Source organism: Tripterygium wilfordii, chromosome 2 (genome assembly GCF_013401445.1).
Source record: "Tripterygium wilfordii isolate XIE 37 chromosome 2, ASM1340144v1, whole genome shotgun sequence".
NCBI classification, from domain to species: Eukaryota; Viridiplantae; Streptophyta; class Magnoliopsida; order Celastrales; family Celastraceae; genus Tripterygium; species Tripterygium wilfordii.
The window spans coordinates 2,577,151-2,589,617 of record NC_052233.1 but is presented as its reverse complement, the minus strand read 5'-3'; the positions used below and the strand labels follow the sequence as shown (position 1 = coordinate 2,589,617).

General features: G+C 37.2%; 1 non-coding gene across 1 annotated transcript; it reads left to right on the top strand.

Moving 5' to 3' along the window:
- Positions 1-7,890: 7,890 nt before the first annotated feature.
- LOC119983966 lies at positions 7,891-7,997 on the top strand. The gene has a single exon (XR_005464814.1). It is a non-coding gene; the product is annotated as a small nucleolar RNA R71 (small nucleolar RNA).
- Positions 7,998-12,467: the final 4,470 nt, after the last annotated feature.

The following is a 12,467-nucleotide window of genomic DNA, read 5'->3' as shown; positions in this document are numbered from 1 at the left end:
GGTTTAAAGATCTCATTCATTAATCCCTGAAAGGTTGCAGGAGCATTTGTCAAACCAAAGGGTATTACTAGAAACTCATAATGCCCATCATGTGTACTAAATGTTGTTTTCTCAATGTCATCATTGTGCATTCTAATATGATGGTATGCTGACCTTAGATCCAACTTAGAGAAATATTGTGATCCAAAAAACTCATGCAGTAAATCATCAATTAATGGAATTGGGTATTTGTCTTTCACTATCAATTGATTCAACTCTCTATAGTCCATGCACATCCTCCAAATGCCTTCTTTCTTCTTAACCAAGAGGAGACTGGACTTGAAAAGGGACTGTGACTAGGTCTAATGAAGCCAGCCTGTAACAATTCATGAACCGTCTTTTCTATCTCATCTTTTTGCAAAGGCCCATAACGGTAATGTCTCCTGCTTGGTGGCTTAGCTCCATTCACCAAAGGAATTCTATGATCATTCCATCTAATTGGAGGTAAGGTCTGAGGCTCTAAGAAGATTGAACTGTAAGTATCCAAAAGTAAACTCAATGCTGCAGACTGAGCCTTTGTCAAATGAGTTTATGAAGTTGGACTAACTATTTATTATGAAAATAGTAACATGCCTAAGCCTGAACCAGCTAGATCCTTCTCTATCTGATGTAATGATCCTTCTTGAATGACAGTATAAGTTTGTGTATCACCCTCCAAATGATATTCCTTTTCATTCATAGTGAATTTCATAGTCAAAATTTGAAAATTCCAAAGAACAGGACTAATCAATGATAACCATTAACCATTGAACACCCAAGACTATATCACAATCTCCCAAAGGCAACACATAAAAGTTGGCAGCAAACTTATAGTTACCTAAACTAAGAGGTTGATTCAAACAACAACCATACCCTTAGGGTCTGTTTGGTATCACTTTTGTTTCTTGTTTTTTGTTTTAGTTTTCAAAAAATAGAAAATAAAAACAAAAAATATTGTTTGTTTGTATTTTCTGTTTTGGTTTTTATGAAAACCAAAGACAGGTTTTCAAAATTTTTGAAAACAAGAAAAAATGGCTTTTAAAAGTTTTAGAAATATAACTAGTTACACTTATTATAGATTGCACTTTCTTTAAAATTTCTGATTGTATATTGCATAGAGATATGAAGACAATGATCAAATATACTTTGGGTTTTTGTTTTATTTCTTATCTTTTTTTCTTTCTGCTGATGTTTTCAATGGTGAATTACGTTGCAATAGACACGGCAAAGGCTGCAGTTATGAAAAATATAGTGGTGTGGATATATTCCATTATTATGAAAATAAAAGCATAAACACACATTTTTTATTTCAGTTTTATACTTTCAGTTTTTGTTTTCAGTTTTAAGTATTCAACCAAACAAGTTTCAATTTTATGTTTTACGTTTTATGTTTTATGTTTTTGTTTTTTATTTTTGTTTTCAAAATTTTTGAAAGTGATACCAAACATAATCTTAACTTTCCCACCATAAACTACCATCACATTGAATTCTCTAGTTCTATCCAACTGTCAAACCCACTGCTTCAAAAGCCTAGAATCCATGAAATTGATTGTACTACCAGAAGCCAACAATATTAATACTGGTACAGATTTAATAAATCCTCTCACCTTCATTGTTTTAACATTTTGAACAGTTGTAATGCCATAATTAATAAGCACAAGTACTTAGCTCCATTTGGTGAAATGCAATTGGAGCACTCTTTTCCTCCATATTTTGTATTAGCGGTTCATCATCATATTCATCCTCCAGAGTCACTTCCAAAAACAATAATTGTTTCCTAGAACATTTATGGCCTCTCACATATATTTCATCATAATAGAAACAAAATCACTTTTGTTTCTTTTCTCGTACTTCTTCTGGGGTAATTCTTTTTGTGGGAAGTTCATTCTGTCCAATCTTAGAATTTGTAATACCAACAAAACTCACATTATCAATAGAACTGACACTTCTAGAAGGTACAGAAGACATCATAGTGCTACTATTAGACTTGATAGGCAGAGACTTTGAAACAGATAATGCAACTTTGAAATGATGAAGCTTGTTATCTAATTGAATTGCAAAAGCTATGGCTTCATGAATATTTTCAGGTTTCAATAATTTGACATCATACCTGAGTTCAGGCTTTAAACCTCCCAAGAAACGGCTCTTCGGTAAGCTTGGAGAAATACTAGTTGTTCGAGTAGCCAATCTATGACATTCTGCTGCATATTCCTTCAGACTACCAATCTGTTTAAGTTTGAATAAAGAGTCTGCACAATCTTTGTACTCAGTAGGATCAAATTCCTTGCGAAACGCAACAGTGAAATCCTCTCATTTTGGAGTGGATCGCAAACAATCCATCCATCTAAACCATTGCAATGCTTCATTTTCCATATTTAAGGATACCATAACCACTTTTTGATTAGCAGGAAGTCCATAGAATAAGAAATATTGATTTGCTTTATGGATCCAGGCTAATGGATCATTGCCTTCAAGAAATCGAGGAAAATCCACCTTCTGCCAAGGGGGTTTTTGAAAAGAACCTCGAGAATCTTTGTTGGGTCTAAATTAACCTTACTAGCAAGTGTACTAGTCGGCGACTACAGCACAATGATAAGCAAGGGTCGAATCCACAGGGACGGTGTTATATCTAATCCAAATGTATATTTGTATGTACGTATGGACAACGCAAACAAAAGTAAAGTTCAACTCAAGATTGTTTGGTTTGGTAATTAAACTAAAACAAGCAAAGAGCAAAGTGTTTTTGGTATTTTCTTAGAATGAGGATGCAACTAATGCAAATGAGTTGATTTAACGAATATGAGATGAACACCAAGGCTTCGGAATCCCCCTTGGGAAATGACTTGGAATGACATAAATTCACACACATATTTGCTAATTCGGGCATAACGAATCCGTACCTAAGTCGGTTTTAGCGCACTTAAGCCGAATCTCCCTAAAATCGATTACTAGCCATCTTATTGGTCTAGGTCGGATATTCCTAAATACATTCTAGCCATCCTATTGGTCTAAACATGCATAGGAATTCATGAAGTTCTATGGAGATTAGGATTCATACAAATTATCACCTAATTAAAGGGAGACACATTCATAATCAAGTGTTTCAAGAAGCATAATCTACTTGACATATTATTGTCTAAGCAAATTCTCCAAACAATTTCATCCAAAAAACCTAGGTGTTGGCCAAACACCACAAGCATGAAGAAATTGCAATCAAACATAGAAACACAAGATTTATACCCAAATCAACTCATATATATGTAAATCAAGTCATAAACAAAGTCATCAAACCCAAGGCTTCAACCTAGCCTTGGCACAAGAGATTTAGTTACACATAATGAGAGAAAAACACAAAAGGAGAGATGAGAAAATCATGAATAAACCCAATTAGTTGAGTAGATCCAAGTTGAGCTGAAGAATCTCTTCTCCTAGCTCCAAGAGTCGCCTTCCCCCTCTGGTTTCGCTCCCCAGAAAATCAGTTCTAGGTCTAAAAGTGTCGTCCGGCTCAGCAAGTTCACGAATTAAAACATCTCAAAAACTGTCTTTTGCGCCTAGGCGCGTTGTATTCACGCCTAGGCGCACCACGCCTAGGCGCACGCCTAGGCGCAATCCTAGGCGTGCACAACTTCAAATTCACGCCCCAACTCGCTGGACTGGGCGTGCAGGAGTGATACTGGGCGTGCACAAATATTGCGCCTAGGCGTGGAATGATTCCAAAATCTCCATACGACGTCCGATTTGCACGATTTTAGCGTCTACGGAAAGCTTGAGATGTCTAGTTTCCAATGCCTTTTATTTCGCTTGATTCCGATAACGTTACAAAAAGTTACAAGTATTTGAACACACGAAAGTCGGTGGACATTTTCTTCAGTTCAGCCCTTTTTTCATCACTTTTCATCCAAACCGCAATCAACCTATCAAAAATACAAATCAAAACATGAATACACTCATTATTTATTTAAAGGAAGCTTAAGAGGGGAATATTTCTACCAAAACACTAGATATTATCATACCTATCAAACACCCCACACTTAAACCTTACTTGTCCTCAAGTAAAACTAAACAAAGTACATCTACCAACTAACATCCTAACTCACTAACGCAGGAATCGCGATTGCATTTAGCATATGCAACAAGCCTTTAAACCCCTAGGTGTCCCTAGTGGAGGAGTTTTGTCTCCTGAGGGCTTACAAGAACGACACCCACAAACATTTCAAGATAACTCAAATCAAACATATGGGAGAGAAATCTCTCGAATCGAAACAACATACATCAATGCCATCCAATCAAAAAGATGTGGAGACCCCACACTTCATCCAAACCATATACTCAGTGAAGATTATCCTTCTACTCTATTACTTCAACTACATTAAGTGCGTGCAAAGAAGAAATGTATAAATATTTGGCTTCCAAGAGTTCATAGGCACAAAACATAGTCACATTCCAAGAATTCCAAGAACAGTCAATTAGTAATACCAAGGCACTTTTATTTATATACATACTTCTCTTCTTCTTCTTCTTCTTTTTTTTTTTATATATATATATATATATATTTTTTTTTTTGTTTTCATCTTACTAGGACTGTGCAATGCTCACTCCTTTAAGCTTTCTAGTCAACCCATGTAACGAGTTCTCAACCAATGACTCCCAACCAGTTGGTTTAGGGCATTATGTGATAAAGCACACCTCGGATCAATCACTCGAGTTGAAAAGGCTTCGAAGTTAAGCTAGCCTAGTATGTTCATCATGATTGCCTCACCTTTTTACACGAAACTCAAGTTGGTTAGACAAGAGCCCCGGTTACTCAGCAAGATCACAAGAGCGGAACATGCTTTTAATCATCATCATTTTATTATTTATTTATTTTTTTTTTTTTTTTAACATGCATGTAATTAACTAATGCCAAGAATATCACTAACATGGTGTTCTAGATCATCTTAGAGAAAGTCCACATTTAACATCTATTCACCAAGTCATACCCCACAAGCACACATTCTCGTGCAAGTGAATTCAAGTGATTATCCAATAGAGTAGACGACAAGCATATAGAAGGATAAGATGGGTTCCACAAACCAAGATCAGCTGCATTTCAGTATAGCACTCAATTCAATAGAAAACTCCCATCAATATGCAAAATTCAAGCACTGAAAATTTTCAAATTTTTCATTTTTTTTTTAAAATTCAGCTACTACAAAAATCATGTGAAATTTCGCACAAGATAATCCATATGCAGTCCACCACCCCACACTTTAAAGAATGCATTGTCCTCAATGCAAAACATAACAATGTAATAATGCACTAAAAAGAGGACAAGCTGAAACAATACAACCTGGGGGTTAGAGTCATGCATCGAGTGGATTGGGGTACTGGCCTGGCCACAATTCTTCAACATCTTCACGCACCCTCTTTTGCATATGAACCTTTTTTTTTTTTTTTTTTTTTAAACACACACGCCTAGGCGTGTATAAGGTGCGCCTAGGCGTGCACAATACGCGCCTAGGCGTGCACAATACGCGCCTAGGCGTGCACAATACGCGCCTAGGCGTGGTCTGGCTATAAACATAATGCCCAGAAATTTAAACTTTCTTCATTGGGTTGCCTCCCAAGTAGCGCTAAGTTTAATGTCTTCAGCCAGACGTAGTTGTACCTACAAAATCAATCAAGAATGCATCAACACTTAACAATTTAAGCAAACTCTCACCCCAAACTTTAAGAACATGCATGGTCGTCAATGGAAATAAATAAAGGGAGGGAGAAAGCTTAAGCACAACACTTGTTTTAGATAAGGAGAGAGACAACCTGATTTGGAGAAATCACCACAAGCCTCAACACCTTCACAACAATTCTTGGAAAACAAATCAAGGAGGATGGTGCATAGGATACTTTCCATTCAGAATCCGCGAAACATTTGGCCCACAGAATTCAAGTTGGCGAGCCACAAATTTCCACCCTTTCTCTATCTTAGAATTCGTTATCGTGAAAGTACCATGGATAGACAATTTCAATGTCTCAAAAGGAGCACTTGCTTTACCTCTCAACATTGTTTTGGACCGTGCCTTTTTCAACTTCCTTGCTCTTGTCCGCACGCCTTTGAAAGTTGGAGATAGCTTGCTAGTAACAAGGGAAGTAGCCACGAGCTCGTTGGATATTGGCGATGATGGGGTCCTTTTGCTTTCAATGCTATCACCAACCACATATTCCACAACCTCATCACTTGAAGCCGTTTTTGTCAATAAATTCACTCTCTCATGGCCTACCATATCAACATGAAGGCATTCTCTAATGACATCCGGACTCTTCATAGCCTTAAAGATTTTGAACTCAATGGTCTTGTCAAAGACTGTCATTGTGAGCATGCCCTTTTCCACATCTATAATGGTCTTTGTGGTAGCCATAAAACCGCGGCCTAGAATGAGTGGTACATCTCTTGTCGGATTAGGTTCACCCTCCATATCAAGCACCAGAAAATCCACCGGAATAACAAAATAACCCACCTTTACTAAAACATCTTCAACTAACCCAAAAGGATGCACTAAAGAGCGATCAGCTAGTTGGAGAGTGACTGAAGTTGGTTTCAACTCACCTATCTTCAAAGTAGTGTAAACAGAATAAGGCATGATATTTACACTTGCACCAAGATTCATCAAGGCCTTTTCAATTTCTTTCTCTCCAATAATACAAGGAATGGTAAAGCTACCCGGATCTTTTAATTTGGGCGGGAGCTTCTTTTGTAAAATAGCACTCGTTTCTTCGGAGAGAAATACTTCTTCATGATCACCTATCTTCCTTTTGTTAGTGCACAACTCCTTCAAAAATTTTGCATATGCGGGAATAGACTTAATTGCCTCAATGAGTGGAATATTAATCTCCACTTTCTTCAAAACTTCAAAAATATCCCGATTATACTTGCTTTTCTTAGCTGGGGCAAGACGAGATGGAAAAGACACTTTTGGAACATACTCTTCTACTTCCGGCTTTTCCTTCTCAACATGAGGTATTTTGGAAGCACTTGGCTCCACCACTATAGGCTCATCATGATTCTCACCTTCAAGCTTTTTATACTCAATCTTGTTATCCACATTTTTCCCACTTCGCAAAACAGTAATAGCATTAGCATCCTCATACTGCTTAGGATTTACCTCAGGTTGACTCGGCAGCTTTCCTGGCTGTCTTTCACTCAAGGCATGAGCAAGTTGTCCTACTTGCATTTCAAGCTTTGCGATAGATTGAGTATTACTGGAAACAGTTTGTTACAACTGAGTCATTGACTTGCTCATCTCTGCTTGGGAATGTTGCATTGTGACTTGTGATTGAGCAAGCTGGGAAATAAGGTCCTCCATAGTAAACTTCCTTGCATCTTGAGAAGGTGGTTCTTGTCGTGGAGCTTGCCAAGGTCTGGGCCCTTGATTGAAATTCTGGGGTGAAGCATAGGAGAAATTGGGATGATTCTTCCATCCTGGGTTATATGTGTGAGAAAAGGGATCATTCTGCTGCCTATGAAAAGGTTGAACTGCATTAACTTCCGCTTCAAGAAATGTCCCACTTCTAGAACATACATGAGTAGGATGATCGGTGCCTCCACAAATTCCACAAGGCTCCAGATTTCTGGTCAGCAAAGTCACTACCGCATCCAATTTCCTAGCCACAGATGTCATCTCTGAATTTGAAGCACTAGCCTCATAAACCATGTGTCTAGGAGCATCAAGATCACGATTATCCCATTGTGAGGAATTTGCCACCACAGTCTCAATAATTTCATTGGCTTCAGTCGGTTCCTTAGCCATAATATTTCCTCCAGCAGCTGCATCTAACCTATGGCGGCATTCATCAACCAGATGTTGGTAAAAGTATGATATAATCTGCCATGGCAAGAATTGATGATGTGGGCAACCAATCAATAAAGTTTTATATCGCTCCCAAGCCTTAAAAAGTGGTTCTCCCTTGTTCTGCCTGAAATGAAAAATCTGATCCCGAAGCCTCTGTGTCCTTGACTGAGTATAGAACTTCTGAATAAACTTAGCAGAAAGTTGATCCCAAGAAGTGATAGAATTTGGTGGCAAAGTCTTGAACCAGATCTTAGCACTTTCCTTAAGAGAAAAAGGGAATAACTTCAACCGTATGAACTCTTCAGATATGCCTTGAATTTTTTGAGTGCCACAAATTTCTAGAAAATTATCAATGTGATCACTAGCATCTTGATTTTCCACTCCTGAGAATGATGGGAGCATGTTAATCACATGACATTTAAGCTCATAAGATAGATTTGGCGGAATGGTTGGTAATATGATGCAAGATTGTCTAGTAGAGAATTGTGGCATAGAGTAGTCCATGATGGTGACCGGAGCATTTGCATTGTTGGCATTATTGCCAACTTCCTCACGATTTTCAGCCATGCTCTCTTGTTCAGAATGTTCTCCCAAAATGTTGTCACTAGATGAACTAGAGCTGGATATAGGAGGAGAGATAGAACGAGTGGAAGATTTCTCCTCAAGAAAATCCTTGTCTCTCTTGTTCCTTCGTGCACGTTCCAAGTCTAGATCGAAAGGAAGAATTTCTGTATCTTGAGAACGCCTTCCTTGCATGAACTACAAACAAGAAAGAAAAGTATAAGGATCACTAATTATCAAGTAAGAAAGAGCTAAACTAAGTATGTAAGTATCTATGTATATAAACAAGAATGGATCAAATATAAGCAACCGTCCCCGGCAACGGCGCCATAAACTTGTTGGGTCTAAATTAACCTTACTAGCAAGTGTACTAGTCGGCGACTACAGCACAATGATAAGCAAGGGTCGAATCCACAGGGACGGTGTTATATCTAATCCAAATGTATATTTGTATGTACGTATGGACAATGCAAACAAAAGTAAAGTTCAACTCAAGATTGTTTGGTTTGGTAATTAAACTAAAACAAGCAAAGAGCAAAGTGTTTTTGGTATTTTCTTAGAATGAGGATGCAACTAATGCAAATGAGATGATTTAACGAATATGAGATGAACACCAAGGCTTCGGAATCCCCCTTGGGAAATGACTTGGAATGACATAAATTCACACACATATTTGCTAATTCGGGCATAACGAATCCGTACCTAAGTCGGTTTTAGCGCACTTAAGCCGAATCTCCCTAAAATCGATTACTAGCCATCTTATTGGTCTAGGTCGGATATTCCTAAATACATTCTAGCCATCCTATTGGTCTAAACATGCATAGGAATTCATGAAGTTCTATGGAGATTATGATTCATACAAATTATCACCTAATTAAAGGGAGACACATTCATAATCAAGTGTTTCAAGAAGCATAATCTACTTGACATATTATTGTCTAAGCAAATTCTCCAAACAATTTCATCCAAAAAACCTAGGTGTTGGCCAAACACCACAAGCATGAAGAAATTGCAATCAAACATAGAAACACAAGATTTATACCCAAATCAACTCATATATATGTAAATCAAGTCATAAACAAAGTCATCAAACCCAAGGCTTCAACCTAGCCTTGGCACAAGAGATTTAGTTACACATAATGAGAGAAAAACACAAAAGGAGAGATGAGAAAATCATGAATAAACCCAATTAGTTGAGTAGATCCAAGTTGAGCTGAAGAATCTCTTCTCCTAGCTCCAAGAGTCGCCTTCCCCCTCTGGTTTCGCTCCCCAGAAAATCAGTTCTAGGTCTAAAAGTGTCGTCCGGCTCAGCAAGTTCGCGAATTAAAACATCTCAAAAACTGTCTTTTGCGCCTAGGCGCGTTGTATTCACGCCTAGGTGCACCACGCCTAGGCGCACGCCTAGGCGCAATCCTAGGCGCAATCCTAGGCGTGCACAACTTCAAATTCACGCCCCAACTCGCTGGACTGGGCGTGCAGGAGTGATACTGGGCGTGCACAAATATTGCGCCTAGGCGTGGAATGATTCCAAAATCTCCATACGATGTCCGATTTGCACGATTTTAGCGTCTACGGAAAGCTTGAGATGTCTAGTTTCCAATTCCTTTTATTTCGCTTGATTCCGATAACGTGACAAAAAGTTACAAGTATTTGAACACACGAAGGTCGGTGGACATTTTCTTCAGTTCAGCCCTTTTTTCATCACTTTTCATCCAAACCGCAATCAACCTATCAAAAATACAAATCAAAACATAAATACACTCATTATTTATTTAAAGGAAGCTTAAGAGGGGAATATTTCTACCAAAACACTAGATATTATCATACCTATCAATCTTGCCCTTCCATTCTCTTGACTAGACACTTCAGACTAGATTCGGATCTATTCTCTTCATCCACATAACCTAATTCAACTTCTTTTTGCTTCAATAGATCACGATGCAACTTATCATATACCAATTCAATATGCTCCTCATTCTGCTTAAGAAGATCCCTTCGCAGATTATCGATCCTAGACTACAATGGATCTTCATCCATTTTGGATGAATTTTCTAGACAATCACAGATAATTGTTCCAACGCAATTTCAATTGTTGCAAATCGAGTATTCATGGTAGCAAGACGAGTTTGATGGCGCGGCATGCACAGGTAGGGAAAACTAGGTCAAAAATTGGATCGAAACCTCTGATACCAATTTTTAAACCCCTATTCTAACATAAACCTTAGCAAAGAAGATGGAGAAACAAGGAAGAAGAATATAGAGAACAGGGAAGGAAACTTGAAGAAGAACTTTACTCATGTATATTCATAATTGCCAATGACCAGGTTTTACAGACTAATATACTATAATGCACTGACTTAACTAAGCCACGTAAGCTAATGTGCCAGCTCAACAAAAGCAATTACAACTAACAAAAATTGTTTTAACCAACTAATATGTATTTACAATATATATATAAGATCGATGGAAGGCCACCAAAATATAATCGTTAAATTACAAGATTTTATAAAATTTGAAAAAAGAATAAATACAAAATCTTATTTCTATACAAATAATTAGCATAATATAATATTCAAAAGATAATAAAAATTAAAATATGGTTATTATTTATTTATGGACATTTTTTTTTGTTAATCGACAAGGACATCCTACAAGCATGTTCTTTGGACATCTGGTATAGGCCTAAACTCGAGCTATCGAGCCAATGCTACTTATGGACATGTTAATATGACACAAAAGTGTAATTTTCTAAGACCTTCAAAGAACTATGAAAAGCGAGATGCAAAACCTAAAGCACAATAATTATGTTGTAAAATTGGATTGTAAGATTGTAAAATTAGAAACTAAGATTGTACTATCTTACCAATTTTGCGATTTTGAATCGATCCGGATTGTTTTATTGGTCTAAGTAGGGGTATTATTGTAACAGTATTTACTGAAATATTGTATCATTACCAAGCCTTTGGTTACCGAGCAAGACAATACGGTGGTATACCGTTATTAATTCTTCGGTATGATATTTTTATCGCTAACATCAGTACTGGTAATAGTTTTGAAAATTCAATATTGTTGGTTTTACTAGTTTTTGACATATATGATTATAATTAATAGAACATTAGAAGACTATAATTAGTAGACAATAGCAGTTAAGGACAAACCTTTTTCTATTTGCTTGCACCATTCATATAATTCAATTGCATCTTCAGTGGGTTCTTTGTAGAAGTCAAAAGGTTCACATCAGATCCAATCATTGCAGCAAATGAGGTTCTCCACTGTTTTGGGAGTCAAACAAGCCCGAAAAGGATTCACAACTCGCTTCCCAACACTAAATACTGATTCTGAAGGCACACTTGACAACGGAGCAGCAAATATATCCCTAGCAATCTTGGATAGGATTGGATACCTTAACTGGTTTTCTTTCTACCAATCCAATAAATTAAATCCAAGATTTTTAGGGTTCTTGGCCGCCTCCAATAAATACTTATCAACTTCATTTCTAATTTGAACCCTATCTCTCTGTTTTCTTCTTCTCATAAACAACTCCAAATTTGCATCTCCCTCCTCTTCATTTACATTTCTCTCATTCTCATTAGTAGCCTCCATATTCCATTGAGCAACTCCCGAAGTATCCTCTTTATAATCTTCATACATGTTGAATAAGAGAGTTTTCACTCTACACACCAACCCTTCAACCATTGTTGGTTCATCTTCAAAGAATTTAAATCCCCATTGGACTAGGTCCATTTTGTAATGAGGATCAAGAACTATTGCCAAAACCACAACTTGGTTGATATCTTTGATATTATCTCAATACTTGTCAAACTTTGCTTTCATTGAAGTTGCAACCTTCTTTAAGAATTCATCATCACTTCTCATTGCTTTTTTCAATGCATCAGTCATCATATAAATCTCATGGAAAGGCACATTAGCTATCACCATTTTGTAGGAACTAAGCTTCAAAGTTGCATCATAGAATTTTGGAAACTTCACAAAAGCCCTAGCAAAAGACCAATCTGAGGCACTAGGAGGCATGAGTTTCCTTCTTACATCATCAACCCTTCT